Source organism: Grammomys surdaster, unplaced genomic scaffold (genome assembly GCF_004785775.1).
Source record: "Grammomys surdaster isolate TR1022 unplaced genomic scaffold, NIH_TR_1.0 843, whole genome shotgun sequence".
Taxonomy (NCBI): domain Eukaryota; kingdom Metazoa; phylum Chordata; class Mammalia; order Rodentia; family Muridae; genus Grammomys; species Grammomys surdaster.
In genome coordinates, this window is record NW_021605262.1 from 3,534,462 (window position 1) to 3,553,494 (window position 19,033).

Sequence of the window (19,033 nt, forward strand, 5' to 3'; positions counted from 1 at the left end):
TTCGACTTTAAGTTTGTTTCTCTGTATTATGCGAACAGCATGGAGATTTGACTGGGACTGCACTGAATCTTTGAAGTTCTTTTGGTAGCATGTTCATTTTCATAATATTAATTCTATTAATCCATGAGCATGGGGGTATATTTTCATGTATTCTTCACTTTCTCCTTTTTGGAGTTTTAAAGTTTCATTTTAATGATCCCATACATTTTGTTAGTTTCACCCTAGAGTGTTACTTTTTTGTGTTATTCTGAATGAGAGTCTTTATCTGATTTTTTTTTCTTGGTGTGGTTTTCATTGATGTGTAGAATGGGTACTGATTTTTTGTATATTAATTTTGAATTCTGCTGAAAATATTTATTAGTTCCAACAGTTTTTTTGATGGAGACTCTGGGGTCTCGTATGTATAGCATCATATCATCTACAAACAGAGTTGTTTTCACTTTGTTTCTTATTTGTATTCCTTTTATTTCCTTCTCTTGTTTGGTTGTTCCAGCTAAGATTCCAAACATTGTACTGAATGTGAACAGAGAGGATAGGTACAGAGATGAAAATGTGGGACATACAGACAATGGAATTTATTCAACTGTAAAATAAAGTATGTTCATGAAAATTTCAGTTAAGTGGATGTAATTAGAGAATGTTATATTGAACGATGTAACTCAGACGTAGGAAAACGTAAGTTCTCACTCATTGGTAGATCTTACATTTGATTCTTTAATTTTAATGACCTACTTGGAATTTCTGAGAATCCAGAAAATCAGAAATAAGGCTTTGGGAATGTGATGGCTTAAGGACTAGGGGAAGTAGAGTGCAACTTACTGGAACAGAAAGGAGGTGGGGGTGGAAATGTTTAAGGCAATGTGGAATGGGAGATAGCATAGACAAAGAGTTAGGGAGGTGTCCTAGTCAGGGTTTCTAATCCTGCACAAACATCATGACCAAGAAGCAAGTTGGGGAGGAAAGGATTTATTCAGCTTACACTTCCATTGCTGTTCATCACCAAAGGAAATCAGGATTGGAACTCAAGCAGGTCAAGAAGCAGGAGTTGATGCAGAGGCCATGGAGAGATGTTACTTACTGGCTTGCTTCTTCTGGCGTTCTCAGCTTGCTTTCTAATAGAACCCAAGACTACCAGCCCATGGATGGCACCACCCACAATGGGTCCTCCCACCCTTGATCTCTAATTGAGTAAATGCCTTAGAGCTGGATCTCACGGAGGCATTTCCTCAAGGCAGGCTCCTTTCTCTGTGATAACTCCAGCTTGGGTCAAGTTGACACACAAAACCAGCCAGTACTGGAGGGTTCAACAAAGTAATGATGATTGACAGATCCATATGAAAGTCTACTAACCTGTGTGTGCTGTGTGTGTGTGTGTGTGTGTGTGTGTGTGTGTGTGTAGTACATGTTACCGCCTAATGAATTGTTGGCCAAAGAGGATCAACCTCCCCAAACTATTCAGGCTCTTGCCTTTTTATTCGGTTACCCTCTATCAGTAGATAATTATATCTTATTGATAAAGAAAATGCACACATTGGCTATAAGACACAGAGAAAATGGGGGCTAAATTGACAGCTTCCTTTTCCATGGCTATTTCTCTTAGATATTTAGGCTGCTGAGAGAGAAAAGACATCAGCAATTTTAGCCAACTATGAATCAGTGAATTGCATGATTTATGAGACTGACCAACCAAACAAGATGTGTCTGTCCACTTAGGCATTATGTTTAGGGGTGTAATCATCTGTCCTCTAGTTGAATTTAAGACTTTCCCTACAGAAGAGATTCCAAGTGTAGTAGTAGAACCTGGTCAAAATCCCATGGTGGGGAAGATCATAGGTCCAGGCTAAGGGGACTGAATAATGTCATTGCACTAAGCTGATATAGCATCAAACTGTTGTCTAATTTGTAAACATGTACTCATGTTTATGCCTGTAGACAAACACTGCTCTCAGCCTCCATCGGAGAAGCTTCTCTTTCCAGTGAGCCATGACGAATTAGGAGTCGTAGCTGCAGAAGATGCCGAGAAATGGGTGACAGGTAAGTGTTCAGCCCTAAAAAGATCATTTACACCATCTCCCTAAGACTTAAGGAAGGTTGTTGGAGAGGTGTTGGAAAGACTGTAAAAGCCAGAAAATAAAGAGAAGGGTAGTAAATTAAGATCTGTTGGTAGAACACAGCCTTTGTAATCACAAACTCACAGGGGTTGTGGATACCCTAAGTACCAGCTGCACAAGAATGGAGCAGTTACAGTCACATGTGGATGGAGAAGGGGCCTGAGGGTCTCTGTCTCTTACCGATGGGCTATTTGCTACTTACAGATTTAAAGACTAAGAAATCACTGTCTTCACTTGAATCTTTACTGCTGACCACACCGGGCTCTAGTGTATAGTTCCAATGCAATGGCCACACAGATGGCCTCGAGTAAACCAAATGGGTCACAAAATAAAATAGAAAGTCATGGATATGGAAAGGGACTGGCAGGGGTGGAGCTGGCAGTATTAACAGGGATGGGTGGCAGGGAGATAAGAGAGGACGAAGGAGTAATCAAATGAGTTATATACATGTATGAAATAAAAATAATCAACAAAATCAATATTTAAAGGCCAAAATTATTACTAACTTTAAAGGACAAAGATCAAAAAAAATGAAAAGAAAAAGAGCAAAAAGCACATCTTGTATTTGATTAAAAATGTATTGCAACTACTGACAGAATAAATATTTTCAACCCACAAGATTAATCCCATGATGATTTATGATGTTAGCATAATTGTTATCAAAAACCAAAACCCAGGCAGAACAAAACAACAAAATACATCTAATTTTCATTAGGCTTTTTAAAACATGTGTATGGTGATTAGCACTGTGGTTTCATGAGCTTATTTTGATTCTGATACCCACACAGTAGATGATGTCTACAGGTTACATGCAGACACCCAAAGCAGAGTATCTGAATAATGTTTCAATAATGTTTTAGTGATTTTTCAATGTTCTGTTGTTTGAATTCCACTGTTGTCAACTATTTGATAGTTTAAATAGTATGTTTAAAACGTAGGTTTTGTAAAGGGAATATTTTCTGATTCTGACTTAATCACCATTTGTCTTAGCTAGAGTTTTACTGCTGTGAACAGACACTATGACCAAGGCAACTCTTATAAGAATGGCATTTAATTGGGGCTGGCTTACAGGTTCAGAGCTTCAGTCCATTATCATCAAAGTGGGAGCATGGCAGCATCCAGGTAGGCATGGTATAGGAGGAGCTGAGAGTTCAACATCTTGCCTTCCAAAGGCAAACAGGAGAAGACTGTCTTCCAAGTAGATAGGACAAGGGTTTTAAATCCTATGCCCACAGTAACACACTTCTTCCAACAAGGCTCTACCTCCAAATAGTGCAACTTCCTGGACCAAGCATCTTCAAACCACTACACCATTTACAAATTATACAGAATGTAACATAAGCAAAATTAAGATGCAATCAAGATACTTGGAATGTACAAGCCTGTCCCAAAAAGAAAATTATAGAGGGACCATTGGAAGAACAGCGAGTTTATAGCAGACAGATGTACACAGTTGCAGATGGAGAAAGCTGACCATTTGCACGCAGATGTGGAAGGTCATCAATCAGTGGAAAGTAACATCTCACTGTAGTAGTGAAGTTATCACAAGCTTCCTAGAGAACCCCAATCGATGCTGGCTGGAGAGCATGTGAACACACTCATTTTGAGGAAAGCTGGGCAATGTAGTGAAATATAAGCCGACTCTGTCACTCAGCAAAGCTGCTGTCAGGAACATGTTCACAGGGCACACTCCACAGTGCTCAGCTGCTGGCATATTCCCATTAAAAGAATTGTAAAGCATATTACTTATTAATGATTTTTATACTGTCTGTGTGAATATAAGGAAGCCATTTCCATTGTGTTATAAATATTAATTTTTTTACAAAACAAAATGCTTAATTTATTTAAGCATATCTAATAAAATATCACATGAAGCAACTGTCATCCATACAAAATATATGACCAAGACCAGAGAAATGGCTTAGTGGAAAGGGGGCTTGCAGCCCAAGCTGATGACTTTCCTTTCCTTTCTGGGATCCACATGGTAAAAGGAGAAAACTGATCCCTGAAAGGTGTCCTCTAATCTCGACATTCATATTTACAATAAATAAAATAAATACAATGTAATAATATATGAACAATTACCATGAATCTCAAAAAAAAGATACATTGTTTCTCCAATCCTGAAATTTAAACTTCTGCTCTAAAAATCATAGGAATCATTGATTTTGTGGAAAGAGTTTACGGGATCCTTTAAGTCACACATTTTAAATTCCTTGTGCTTTACAGGGGTCAAGGGGAGAAGTTTACAGTGTCCAACAATCTTTTGGCAAATTAAGTGGCAATGTCAAGTGAGCAGAGACTGCTGACTTATCTCTAACATGTGCCCTGGTATTGATCACTCTGAGAAGCCGGTGGGAACTGAGTTCTGCCTCTGATATCAGGCAGCACAGGCTGTGGAGACACACATCAGGATACTCACAATCACCACATCGATCCTCACTGCCGAAAATAGAGAAGTGAAGAAAACCGACTCACAGAAAAATTGATTTACTCACATGTTAAAATGTATAAAGCAAATACAGAGAAGCGAGAGGTACCGGTAGGTGGACAGAAGAACAGAGCTGAAGCCCTTGCTCGCCACTCTTTGCTGTCATGGTCAGGTGAGCATAATCTGCAGTGGTTTTTATTAAAGCCCTCAGCTGTGTTTTCACGGGGAGATCTGTTTTCATCACGTTGTGTCTCTGTGGACTAAGTGGCGCAGAGAACAAACATGCGTTTATCATGTGAAGTCTGAGGGCCAGAAGCCTGAGGTCAGGTGTGGCATGCTCTTGGATGAGGGGAGACTCTGGTCTCTTCTTGATCTTCTGGGGCATGAACATCATCACTGAAACTCCATCATGCACTGCATCTCACAGACTCCAGTTGTCTCCTAGACCCCCCGTCCTTTGTCACACTAGGAATTAGAGTTTCAGCGTAAGATTTGGGGGGATGTTAATATTTACTCTATAGCACAGCCACAGGAGAATGTATTCTGGACAGAAGTATGGTCATACAGTCAGTAAGATCTCTAAATAATTGAGTCCATGCCTACTGGTTTCGTTTGCTTCAGGAAAGTCCAACATGCATCAGTAGACACCCTTCTAGCTTTATCTTGACAGAGATACTAGAGCCCGATAGAATAGTCAAATCCAGTGACATCTGAGTCAGTGACAGAAGGAAAATACAATTAAATAGACATACTCACGAAGAACCAACCCTCCCCCTTAGTGACACAGATGTTTTGGAAGTGGATTTTATTTCCTCAAGGATCCTAAACAGAGAAATATTGAAGATGGGGAATTATTACACACTTCCTTGTAAAGCTGGAAAAGAGTAAAGCAGAGGTGAGAGTAGCTGGAACAAATGAAAAACAGGATGGTAAAGTCTAAATATAGTCATAAACAATTAGTATAAACGGTCCACATCTGCAAATAAAAGACAGGGATTATAACACTGATTTTAAAAAAAAGCAACAGTCAAATGCTTGCTGTCTACAGGGAATCCCTTTGTAAGAGACAGTGCTAACTTTACATATATGTAATTGTATACTCCTCTATCACTCACCCATTTGGCAGCTCCGGCACTGCCCTCGGTACCGAGCTCGGGCATAGGCCTGGGGGATTAAAGAAATACTCAGACTCAGGTCATCCATTGCGAGAGAATGCCAATGCCTTTACTGAGCAGGTTCAATATATACACCAAGCCAGGGAAGGAAAAATACAAACTCAGGAAAAAACAGGAACTCAACTGGGGGCAATAGGATGTCAAGTGTAAATTCCCTTCCTGGGGCACCATGCCTTAGTCAGGATGTTTTGATCCTAGAGGAACCGCAGAATGTTACTTAGTAGACAGCAGCATACGGAAAGGCTCAGCCAGGGCATAGGAGCCCTTCGGGGTCCTACACCCATTCATCACTACATACATAGACCATACTAGAGGGCCACAATATGTGCACCAAGATAAAGTTAGAGTGTGTATTGACACATGACACATTGACACACTGAAGCAGACAAAAGCAACAATCATGAATTATTTTTCAGTGATTCCAAAGTAAAATAATAGGAATATAAAATAAAATCTCTTAGCCATCAATATATCTACATACATTTATTTATGTGTGCATATGAATGGAGCACCATATGTAAAGCAAGAAATTCAAAACAGGCCTGAAGAAGAGGGAAGCATGTATGGATCTCTGCAAGTCCTCCAAAGAATAATGGACAAGTCACCAGAACCATACACTGGTGTCACACTTCCCAGGGGCCCCCATCTCCTACATCATAACAAAGAAACTCAACTCAGGCACGAATTTTAGAGGAGACTTGAGGTAATTCATAGCTCACCACCACAGGATTGAAAAGACCATGTCCACCAGCCACAGAAGTTTAAACTTATGTCTCCTTTCATAGCTGGGGAGTATTGGCCAAAACATTTTACAACACAGTCAGTAGGCCAGGATGGAAGATGCTCTCTGGCCGTGGTGTTGAATCCCTGGTCCCTAGAGATGGGCCACTCCAGCCCATAGCTCTGGTTCCAACTACAACCATCCCTGGTCTTCCAATGATGCAGTCTGTCACTGAGAACTCAGATCATCGATGGATAGTCTGTTTATCTTTGGAGAGCTTAGGCTGGTGTTACTCTGATCCTAAACTAGTTCAGAGCACCCTTAGGTATTAATCTGGGAGACAGATTGGAACACTCTAAATTGGGCTTTAGAGGGTTTTGTTGTTTGTTTGCTTGCTTGTTTGATTGTTTGTGTAGACTTTAGAAATATATATATATATATATATATATATGTGTGTGTGTGTACTCAGAATACTTGTGGGCTTTTTGTTTCTTTGTGTTTAAGAACTGGATAGGTCACTGTTAGGCCTAGACCCACTCTTTGTTCTTGTAACAAAAAAAAAAATGGAAGAAACTTTTCTTGATAACGCATTAGCCACTGGGTTACCTGGTGCCAAAGCATTAGTAACTACACACATGGCTTTGCCCTTCTCACCCAGCTTACCATGCCTTCATTTCCCCCTAACTGCTGTAATATTCCAAACTCTTCTTCCATGCTGTGTTCGTGTCTTGCACCATGAAATTTCCCCTTTCTTGCTTTGAGGTTATCATTGAATTGTTAGTCTGCCATTCTTTGGTATATCCTGTTCTTCAGTTCTGGGCCTTCTGTGTACTTGAGCTCACCTCATACCATTCTTCCCTTCTTGTGTCTTTTATAACAAGTCTAAAGTTTTCTAAAAGCATTATAGAATTACAATTTCTAAAACCCCTTTCTGTTCTCCGAAAGGTCAAGGTGAGCTTCCTCTCTCCATTATGAGAGAATGCTGTAAACTCCCTAGGACTCATTGCCCAAGCAATGCACCCCACTCTGAGTGGAGTGGACTCACAGCATCAACCAAGAATGGCTTGAAGGCCGTGAACCTCGAAAGGCATGCTATTTGATTTGCAGCCTTCCCCTGTCTGTGGCCTGTAGATGGAGATTCTCACTTCCTAATCCACTGCCTCATAAAGGCATTATCTCCTTCCAGAGATTTCCAGCATCTTGATGAGAAGTCATTGACATGACCCTCTTGTAGCTGATGCACTGGATGGGCACTGCATGGCATGCTGGGAGCACAACTCTCTACTTCTGTCCTGTTTGAGCAGTTGTCCTGATCCCCTACATGACCAGCCCATGTCAATGGTGAACAGCAGGTTTCTGCAGGACTCACAGCATCCTCTGGAGCAGTGGTTCTCATCCTTTCTAATTCCAAGACCCTTAATACAGTTCTCATGTTGTAGTGACCCGTCCAACCACAAAAATATTCTGTTACTACTTTATAACTGTACATTTCTACTGTTATGACTCATAACGATATGCAAGATCTCTGATTTTATGGCCTGCAGATTGAGAACTACTGCTCAAGAGAAATGAGAACCCTAGGCTACCATATCACATGGTATCCTACTCAAGGAAAGCTTGATTCAGCATCTTCAGCATCTCTTCTGACGCTCTGACTTAAACCTGGGATCTGTGGTCCTGACATGATGTTATCTCTAAGTGGCTGATGTCACTCATAGGCCCATGCAGACAGGGAATTAATTTCACCTTAATTTCCTATTTCTACCAAACTGATTATTTTAGGTGTGTAATAAGAAAGAAGTGTGGGTTATGACACTGTGGTGGTTAGCTTTAATCATCAAGTTGACACAACCTAGAATCTGGGAAATGGTAATCGAAAAACTGTCTGGATCAGGTAGGCCTGTGTGCATGTCTATGAGGGATTGTCTTGATTATCAGTTAAGGTGGTAATGGCTCACCCTCAATGTGAGTAGTGTTATTTCACAGGCTGGGACTCACCACATTAAGAATAGAGAAAGCTGACTGAGGATAAACAGCAAGCAAGGTTATGTCTATTTTCTCTACCCTTAACTGTCCATGTGACGTAACCGGCTGCTGGAGATCCTGCCTGAATTACAGGATCTGAAATTGTAAGTCAAATAAACTCTTCCTCCCCTAAATTGCTATTTGTCAGAGTCTAAGGCTAGACAACAGAGTTAAGTGCCACAGCTACCCAGATGTTTTTCATCTTCAAAATCCTTTCAGAGAAAAATAGACAGATGAATAATAAAGACACAATCTATTGTTTTCCAGTCGCTATCTCTACTTTGCTTTTTATAAAAAGTATCAGCAACAAGAATGGAGAATCTGAGTTTCCAACCTGCGATGCGTTTTCTAATCCAGCAACTCCAGAGTGCTGTGTGCTCATCCCTAACAGTCCCCCTCCCCCTCCAACCCCCGCGCACCTCGCCCCATCATGGCGAGTATCCCCTCCTGTGCTGGTATTCTTCCTCACAGTGCAGTACCAAGGGCTCCCTGAGGCCCTCAGTGTCCCAACAAACATCTGGCCCATCTGGCCTCAGACATGGCTGTCCTGAGAATCGGGAGTCCGGACGCCAGGTCAGACACAATGTTTCCTGTTCCCATGCTTTGTTTTGTTGCTATTGCTCCTCTGAGAGTCTGTGTATCACATCCAAGTATGCAAATGTTTTGGATTTCTGACAAACGGGGGCCCTGTGTGGTACAAATGAGAACATCCTCTCACTTGAAGCCCTCTGTTCCGTGTCAGAGGCCTGCCAACGCCAGTGAGGAAGCAGAGGTTCCATGCTGAGCTCATTAACATGGAAGAAGCTTCCAGAAACTTTAATTTTCTCCTAAAAATCTTTTTCCATTCTTTTAATTGCCATTGTTTAGTCTCTCCTGGAGGACTAGAGTGGATTCCCTGATAAAGTGAATGTTTGGCTTTTGGCCCAGGGAGTCAGATAAGGTTCCTGTGCAAAGAGAAAAAAAAATCAAATGCCTGCAAGATTTTCACAGAAATCGCTTGCTTGAATTAGCCAACAGTGTATAACTTACACGTGAACAAATTACATCTCTCTTTTACATGTGTATATTTGAATAAATAATATTTAGCTCATTCTGTGTAGCAAGTGCTCACTTTATAAATGAATGCGTGCTTCTAAATATGATTCTTTTGTCTATCAGCTGTTTATCCATCATCTATTATTTATCAATTCATTATCTATTTATCAATCATGTGTCTATCATCTATTTAGTCTATCAAGCAACCGTCTCACTATCATCCATTTATATACAGGCTGAAGTATATTGTGTGTGAAAGCAACAAGAAATAACTCAGCCATCCTGTTACTTAGGCAGAATCTCATGCTATAGCTATGGCTGGCCCTGAACTTGTCATATTGACCAGGCTGATTTTAAACTCACAGAGATCCTCCTACCTCTGGCTTTCAAGCGCAGAGATTAAAGGCATGCAACAGTATACCTGGCCAGCTTCACAATTTTTAATTCATTTTATTATTAGTTATATAAATTCTTTATGTATTTTGGATGTTAATCCTTTCTTTATGATTTACAGATCACTTCTGCTTAAGAGACTTAGGTTTACAGTTGTCTGAATGCCCATTTTAGGATTTATTTCCTGTGCTTTTGGGAGGTCTCATCTGAGTTTTATATAGGGGGAAAGACTCAGTTCCTATTTTATTTTCTGTTTGTGGCATGTCCAGCACCGAAGAGGCTGACATTCCCATAATTCCTCTGCTGTGTCATAAGAACACACCTGGGTCCTGCTGGGGGGTGGCCTATGCACCCAAGGTACTTACTCTAGTGTTCCCCGAAGTCCATGGGAAATGAGGCACCTTGTGGTCAAGTCCAGATCACATCATTGGAGATGTCCAGCCTTCATGCTACTGACCATAATGGATGTGGATTTAGATCAGGAAGTGACAAGGATGGACTCTTAACCTGGTCAGTACCAGAATGAAGACAGCATTTGGATTCTTTGTCCTGTGTTGTCCAGGACTATGATACAGTGCCATGGTGGGCCGGTAACTAGGACACACAATCCCTGTCTGGGGAGTACTAAGAAAGATGTCTGGGCCCCCCCAGTGGGAAGTGGTACTCTTTTTGTGAAACATGTATAGTTTGAGGAGAACAGTCTGGCCAGGAAACACCCAAAAATACCCTGACAACCAATGTCCTGTGGATCCTGTCCACATGTGCTCGAATCGGCCACAGGCATCTGCTTACCTTCTGACATTTTCTTTGTAGATTTTAAAAATTACAGTCTCCAAGCTCAGCCTAATGTTTGGCTGGAAATTCTGTGGTAAAAGAGAGGAAGGATTGTAGGAGGCAGAAGGGTCGAAGACATCACAAGAAAACCCATAGAATTAAACAACCTGGGTCCACAGGGGCTCACAGAGACTGACCCTACAATGAGGAAGCCTGCATGGGACTGACCCAAGCCCTCTGCATGGATGTTATAGTTGTGTAGCTTGGTGGTTGTGTGGGACTTTTAACAGTGGGAGTGGGGGCTGCCTCTGACTCTGTTGCCTGCTTTTAGAACCCTTGTCCTCCTATGGGGTTGCCCTGTCCAGTCTTAATATAAGGGGAGGTGCCTAGTCTTACTGTAACTTGGTATGCTATGGCTGTTTCATATTCATGGAAAGTAATTGGCAGGAAGGGAGAAAGGGGAAACTGTGGTCAGAATGTGAAAGAAAGAGAAAAAGAGAGAGAGAGAGAGAGAGAGAGAGAGAGAGAGGGAGGGAAGGAAAGAGAGAGAGAGAGAGAAAGAGAGAGGGAGGGAGGGAGGGAGGGAGGGAGGGAGGAAAGGAAGGAGGAAGGGAAGGAAGGAGGAAGGGAAGGGAAGGGAAGGAAGGAAGGAAGGAAGGAAGGAAGGAAGGAAGGAAGGAAGGAAAGTGAATGAACTTATAAAAAAATATTTATGGAAAAAAAACGTTAAACATGCTATTCATTTTGCTTTGAATCCAGTTTCTGCTAGGTCCTAGGGCCTTGGTATGTGTGTCAGAGATAATCAGTTTCAGGTTAAGGTGAAGACAAAGGAGCAGATCCGATGTGGGCAGACTTCATAGCCTGGGCTAGACACGTTGGAGAAAGTGCTCACTTCTGACTATGCCACTCATTAGTGAAACAGAGTTAAAAGAGAATTCCTTTCTGAAATTAAATGAGGTAGGTGTGACATGCTTAGCATGACATCATATTAGCACAGTCAGCATGCCCTGCTCCCTCAGCAGTTAGTGGGAGTCAAATAAATAAAAACCAGAGCAACAATGTATCAGGGAACTAAGGAAGCTCAGACTCAGTTTCCCCCACAGTACTCTCACAGAATGCTTTCAGTGTCTGGTGTGGTACTGGAACTTCTGAGCAATCATCTCTAACTTGCAGTTTCCACAACACACTCTCTGGGGTGAATTAAGTTCCTGGAGCAGTATAAAGAACACAGGGAAGCACTTGTCTTCTGGCTCATTATAAGAATTATGGAGGATATAGATGCTCACTGAAAAAGGAATGAGCTACAGGAAAAAGAGAAAGAGCTTCTTGACCCTAGGTTCCTCCTTCTGCCAGAACCTCCCCGTGTCTGTCTGCAACTCTGACTCTTGTTCCATTTGAGTATGATGGACGCTGTCATCACTTATTGTATCACTGACGTTGCAAACTGATTTAGCTTACCTTTTGTCTATCTCCCCCTTTTAAACCTACCTTGGTCTTTTTGGTAACTAGCCTCTGGTAGGAAGCTATTTAGGAGAGCTTAGCCCTCATTTGAATCATCAAATGTAAAGCCACCAGTGACTTCTAAGACAGCAGTACTCCTTTTTTGCCCAACCTTCATCCAGTATAAATGTTCAGAATAGATTAATGGACTTTAGAAAGGTCATGCTGGGTAGTTGCGTGCAGGAAAAGTATGCTTGCAGAGCCACCGTCGAAGAGTTCTCTCACAGTACCACACACGATCCATTAGCTCACGATGCCGTAAATACTATGATACACAGAAAGACCACCTGTGTTCTCTTGTTCTGAACTCAGCTTGTCACAGTAAGTTAATGGTTTGGGAGCCAACTAGTAAAATCTTACTAATATTTCAGCATCTTCTGATGGAATCATGTGCCATTTCTCTTTAGAGACTAGTTTATTTCACTTAGCACACTGTCACCTAAGGAAGGACCATAAGAGATCTTAGGCACATCCTCACAGTTAAGAACACTCCTCAGTATCAGTGTGCATGATGGAAAATGTCACTCTTAAGAGTGTTCTTGGGCTGTGGATATGACTTAGTTGATAAAATGATTGGATTGCTGTACAACTTGGACAACCTGAGTTTGATCACCAGCATCCACATAAGTGTCAAATGTGAGGGTCTGCACTTGCAATCCCAATGGTGAGGTGGTAGAGGCAAGCAGATTCCTGGAGTTCCATACTAACCAGCCTAGCCTAACTGGTGAGACAAGTGAGTGAAAGACCCTGTCTTAATAAAAACAAGAGGACACTTAAGGAGAGATACTCAATGTTATCATTTGGTCTTGACACATTTCACATACATGCATGTGCACATACATGAACATACAGAATCCTGCAGGCAGACATGGGCATGGGTGTATATGCACACAAGGATTATTCTTGTGGCCATCTTGCTGATACTATTGGTCACTGGCTCTTTAGTCAATTATGTGGTCACAAGACACACCTGGTCCTTTAGTCAATCTGAGAGCACAGTAGGGAGCAGAAAGATCTCTTTCGGCTGTGGCATTTGGTCTTGGCATCCAAGTGCTGCATTGAAGACAGTGGGGAAGAGCATTTGTAGATCGGTGTTTCTGCCTCGCAGCTGAGATATCACGAATGCTGCTGATGTGCCATTCAGGGAAGGCAAAACGCAGGGGACCTAAGCTGGATTTCTGCCTTGCCACTGGGGTGCTGAGCCAATGACATTTCACTCAGCGAAGGCAAAACACAGTCTAAGATATGGGTCTCAGCCTGTGTTTCTCCAGGTGATTAACAGCAGGAGCTGGGACAGAGGCTGTGGTTCTCAAACTCCTGTGCAACCAGATGCTGCTGGGGACCTAGAGGAGTTGGGAACAGGAAGTCTGAGGGCCCACGATGAGCCCAGGATGGGGCCAGAATCCAGCTTAGCTCTGAGTGAGTGCCAGGAGTAGAGGGGCTTCTAAGGGGGACTTAGGCACAGCTTTGTATGGTGAAGCTCCCTACCCCCCAGCAGTCCTTGATGGAGACAGTCCTTGCTTGTCCAAACTGTTTTATTCATGGTAGACGAAGATACATACATCTTACTCTGTGTTAACCAGAAATTAAATACCTTTTGCTGGAAGGGATAACCATGAAGGGAAGCTCATTAACTAAACACTTGTGGCCTATCTAAATACCTCATTAGCATGGAGAACACTGGGTTCTCTGGCACAGGAACCTGGTAGTTCAAACTCCTACCATTCTCAATTATGAGATCTATCCGGGTTCTGAGCTTCTTACAACCTTACCAGCTTTTCTGCCTGGTGGCACAGTCCACTGTTCCACAGACACTGGGCTATATTTGATTACTCTGGACCACACACCTGCTAGGATCTCAAAGCTCTTCTGAGCCTGTATGCTCGAACAGTTCTACCCAGATTAAAAACAGGGGTAAGAGGGCAATTCAAAGCTTCATGGTACATATAACCAGTGCCTGTGGATGCTGGCTGTCTTCTTGGCTGTGCTCTCAACTAGACCTGTCCAGTCTCTTGGTATGAGAGAAGCTTCTCATTAGAAGCATCACTGGTTCATGCAGAGGGTAAGGAATGTGTTCTGAAGAGAGACAGATAGCCCAGACAGGCTGTCCATAGACTGATGGCAGGAAAGTAATAGGCTCTGAAACTCAGTCTGGATCTTATTACTGTTTGGTGACTGGACAAGGCCAAGTGGCTGGAGTTCCCCAGAATGGATTCAAGCCTTTCTTACATGAGTGAATTCACTCCCTAGGACCAAGTAGGTCACTGTAGAAGGGAGTGTCATGGCCATTTCCTTGTCTACCTTTTACTGTGAACAGAAGAAGTTACATCAAGACAACTCAGATTTTGACAGAATCCAGACAAATGTCATTGTCATGACCTAGGACTTCCTTCTTAGATTGTGAGCAAGGAGAATCTCTTTTCTTTGTCTTGAGGGTACTGCCACAGCAGCAGGAAACAACCCAAGACCCGGTCACCTTGATAGGTACATGAGGACCTGCACATGCTTACACATCACGATGCCATTAGTCTATTGGGAGAGAGAAAATATAAACCAATGTGCTCGTTAATTGAATGCACACACAAACAGAATGGGTTCTAAATATTTGTTAGGTTGGACTCTTTGTATGTGACTAGGCCATGCATACAGAGTTTTGCCATACCCAGTGTACAGTGCTTGTGAATGGTTTAATACTCACCCCCCCACCCCGTGACTGAAGCTGTTGGTGTCCACCAGTAAGTGTAGGATGCTGATCTGTAACAGTCTTCACCCTGACACCTCCTCATGGGTTCTCAATACTCCCTAGTAAATCCAATACTACAAGACCAGGAACAATCAGAATGTGGCTTGGAGCTTGATTCCACAAGACAGCAAACAGGAAATAGTAACATGACCTCATATAAGTAGCTGCTTAGGCATCAGTAGAAGTACAGAATGTGATTTCTCAACAAAACTAATAAGTATGATGTAATGAGACACACAAATTGGGGGGAAGGGAAATACTCTGAAATTTCACATAATCAGAATAAACTCCTCAGAGTGATGAATTCCTGGGCTGCTATCACACCTACATAAAAGACTATTGATTAATAAAGGAAAAAATATGTATGAAAATAATCAAGAAATGAAAATAACTCTCCACAGCAGCACTGTCGACATTATTTAATAGGGCAAGAAAGTGCTTAATTTAAAATCCATGCACCATGTAATCCCACACAATCAGAGCAATTTGTTCCACAGCCAAGTTCAAGATCTGATCTATATTCAATTTTGGTCCAACTCACCAAAGACACTGAACTGAAGCAATACCACATTGTCAGACTAAGATAAGTCCTGCTAACAGTCATTACATAAGCTTCTAGAAGCTCCATTAGAAAAGGAATGGCTACTTTCTTTCATTTTACACTATTAAGTAGCCTGAACACCCAACCTTTCGTACATGGAGATACAAAAATAGCCTGGGGATTAAGCTACTTTATTTTGTAATTGACAGAATTAGTTTCTAAGCTACAGAGTAAAATAAAAGCATTTTTGTTGCATTGCCATGGGATAAATAGGTAGTTAACATAAAATTAATTATTAAGCTAGGTGGATCTAAAGGGGGGGACACTAAGAGTCCAGAAAAAATTCTGCAGTATGCTTTGGTAGTTTAAAAAAAGAAAGCTACTAGAAACCTGTCTCTGACTCTCTGTGTCTCTCTGTCTCTGTCTCCCTCCCTCCCTCCCTCTCCCTGTCTCTGCCTACCTCTCTCCTCCATCCCTCTCTCTCCCTCCCTCCATCCCCCCCTCCCTCCATTCTGCCTCTGAAACAACCCACCATTGTACTTGCATTTAGCCTACACCAAGGAGCTTTACTCCGTCTTCCCACCCTAATATTATTCATCAATTATTTTATCCCCAAATTTAGGATCACATGTATCTTTCCCATTTGGTGTATTGGTAGCCATAAGGGCAGGGAAAATATCTGAGTTGACCTGAGGCAGCTGTAGTCACAGGCCAAACAAGGTCAACTGTTCTCCAGTGTCTGACATTGGAGTTTTAAGAATCACCACTGATAGAAAATCTGCCCTGACAACTGGCTGGCATCACATTGCAGACGATGCAGCAAACCCACAGGCTGAGGGTCAGTCCAAGTGGGAATGTGCTGTATGCAGTGCTTTTGAAGGAAAAACTGAGTCAGATATGGGCATTTCTAAAGGCCTGCCTACAAAAATGCCTTCTCTGGTCAGAATAATGCAGTGCACCATACAACCATCTCAGGAAAATGCATAAACCACATGAGAACAAAGGTCCATGCCCCTGCCCCCACCCCTCTCGTACTCAATGGCAGATGGGACTGTGGGCTCTGACCTCTTTATCATCTATCAGGTCATTGGATGAGACTGTGGGCTCTGACCTCTTTATCAGGTCATTGGAGTTCTTTGAGAATACACACAAGGCTGTGTGTTATCTACGGGTGACAAGCAGGCAGGTCTCAGCACTACCACAAGAGGAAAACTTCCATCAGCACCCAGGGTGCTTGGGTAAATGCAATTTTCTGTACATAAATAACAGAAACATGTAGACTGCGACAGGAAGTGGAGACTACTTGGCTTGACTGGTATCTTTCTTGTTGAGGAATAGATATTGATGACTTGATTCTGCCTCACAGAAAGGAAGTAAGACAAACAAAAGCTCAGCTTGCAACAACCACTGGAAAGAAGCATTACTATGTTATGTGGTCTCTAAACTGAAGAAGTGGTGGCTTCTGAAAAAGAAAGTGGAGTATCTGTGGTCCACGGAATGTGCCACTCTGCTCTGAAACAACATCCATGAATTACACCTCTCACCATCGTGAGGTCTCCACAGTCAAATATCTTGTACATATGTCAAGAGACATCACTGATTCATCAACTGTTCAAGAATCTCCATGTTTGATGGTTGGTGAACTGTGTCCTTGGACCACATTTCAAACCAGAGTATAACTGTACTCATCACATAACCAGAAAAGTTAGCCATGTTTCATACACCACCATGGGACTGCTATACAATCCATAGCTTCCAACTGGGCAAGCTGCATGTCTGAAAAACTTGGTCATAACCTTTCTTTGAGATAGCACTGGCCATCCTTCCACACACCATCATCTTCCAACAGACACATTCTGTCTCTTAGAAGCACTCCTGTTCTGAACCCCAAGATTAGAAACAGTGGTTTTTCAAATGAACTCAACCCCACAGATCCAAATTAACTGTTCATGTAAAGCTCTTCAAGGGCAGTCATGTGACAGAAGTCATGAATATCTCTAACAGAACAGCAGATCTTTCCTACTGGCCACAAGGAATTCTGATATACTTATTCTGTACTTTCAGTAAGCATAAAATAATTTTAAAATATCCTTGGATCTCTCTCTGCAAGCTTCCTCCTTCATCAATCTGATCTGTGCTGTGCTGTCCTGAACCACACTGCTAGGAAAGAATGTGATCTCTCGTGGACATCTCCAGTTTCTCTGCTTTCCTTAACTCTTTTCTTTTTTTTAATAATCTGAATCATTCATTTGTTCATTTCTTGCATTTGAAGTTCTCTTTGTTGACATGCTTGGCCCAAAATTTTTTGCCATAGTCCTTAACCACGAAGCAACCACCCACTTTAGTTGGTCTATCCTCTTGATCAATTTTACAGAGAGCTACTCATTTCCCTATTTTCTTGTTGGAATTAACCTTAATTTAGATTGATTTGGATTTCAGCTCCAAGAGCTTCAACTAACTTGACATGCATAGTCTTATCATAATTGAATGGAAGCACACAATGATGGGCTTGGAACTTGTCTAAGTCTTTAGTAGCTTTGTGAATGGCAGGCACTAGGCCATCTTAGATGAGAAAGGTCTTCAGCATCTCTTTTGAGTAGATGTTAGTATACTTTACAGCAGTGCCTTCCTCAGCCATGGTGGTAGATTATAGATGAGGCTGAATCCTGGATATACCAGAGACTCTGCCTCTTTGACCCTTGCTGCAGTAAAGCCAAAGCCCACCCTACCTGGTGTTCTTATTGGCAGGAGTACAAGATCTCCTACACCTGGTCAGCATGGTGCTACACACCTTTAATCCCAGATCACAGGAGGCAGAGAAAAACAGATTTTTCTGGTTTTCTGTGTGTATTCACTGTCAATCTGGTCCATGTAGGTAGTCTGGGTTAGGGTTAGGTAGTTCTAGGACAGCCAGGGCTACATAGAGAAATCCTATCTTAAAATATAAACAAACAAACAGACAAAATAGATACACATATATACACACTCACTAAAAGAAGCCACAAAAGCAAGGATTTACCAGTGATAGTAGGAGATATTCACTCAAGACTAGTTATAACAATGTGTTCAGAGAGCAAATTGATTCATCATTTCTCCTTAAAAGAAGGTGAGTGATTCAAATTCTAATACACACTTTTGTTTAAGGTGATAGAACCCTGATACTTAACTTTGCCTTAGACAAAAGCAGTAGGGTCAACTGACCATGGACTGAGACTTCTGAAGCCAAAGACAAAATAAATCCTTCTTCTCCAAAATTGATTTTGTTCCTGGTATTTTGTCACAGTGCTGACTAACCAAGTCAGAAGTCTGTCAATCATCTTGTGATAGATAAGTGGGGAAACAAAAGTGTGCAAACAATGGAATCTTTCTCAACTGCAAATAGAGGTAACAATACGCCTACAGCATGGGTGACCATGAGAACACTTTAGTAAGTGACAGAAGCCAGATACAGAAGAATACTGTATGATCCACCTTTCAGTAGGTACAGAGTTCTAAAACTCATAAAAGCATAAAGTGGATTGAGTTTGCCTTGTGGAGGGGTGGGAGGTTGCAGTTTAGGGGGCATGGGGTTTCCATTTGGAGGA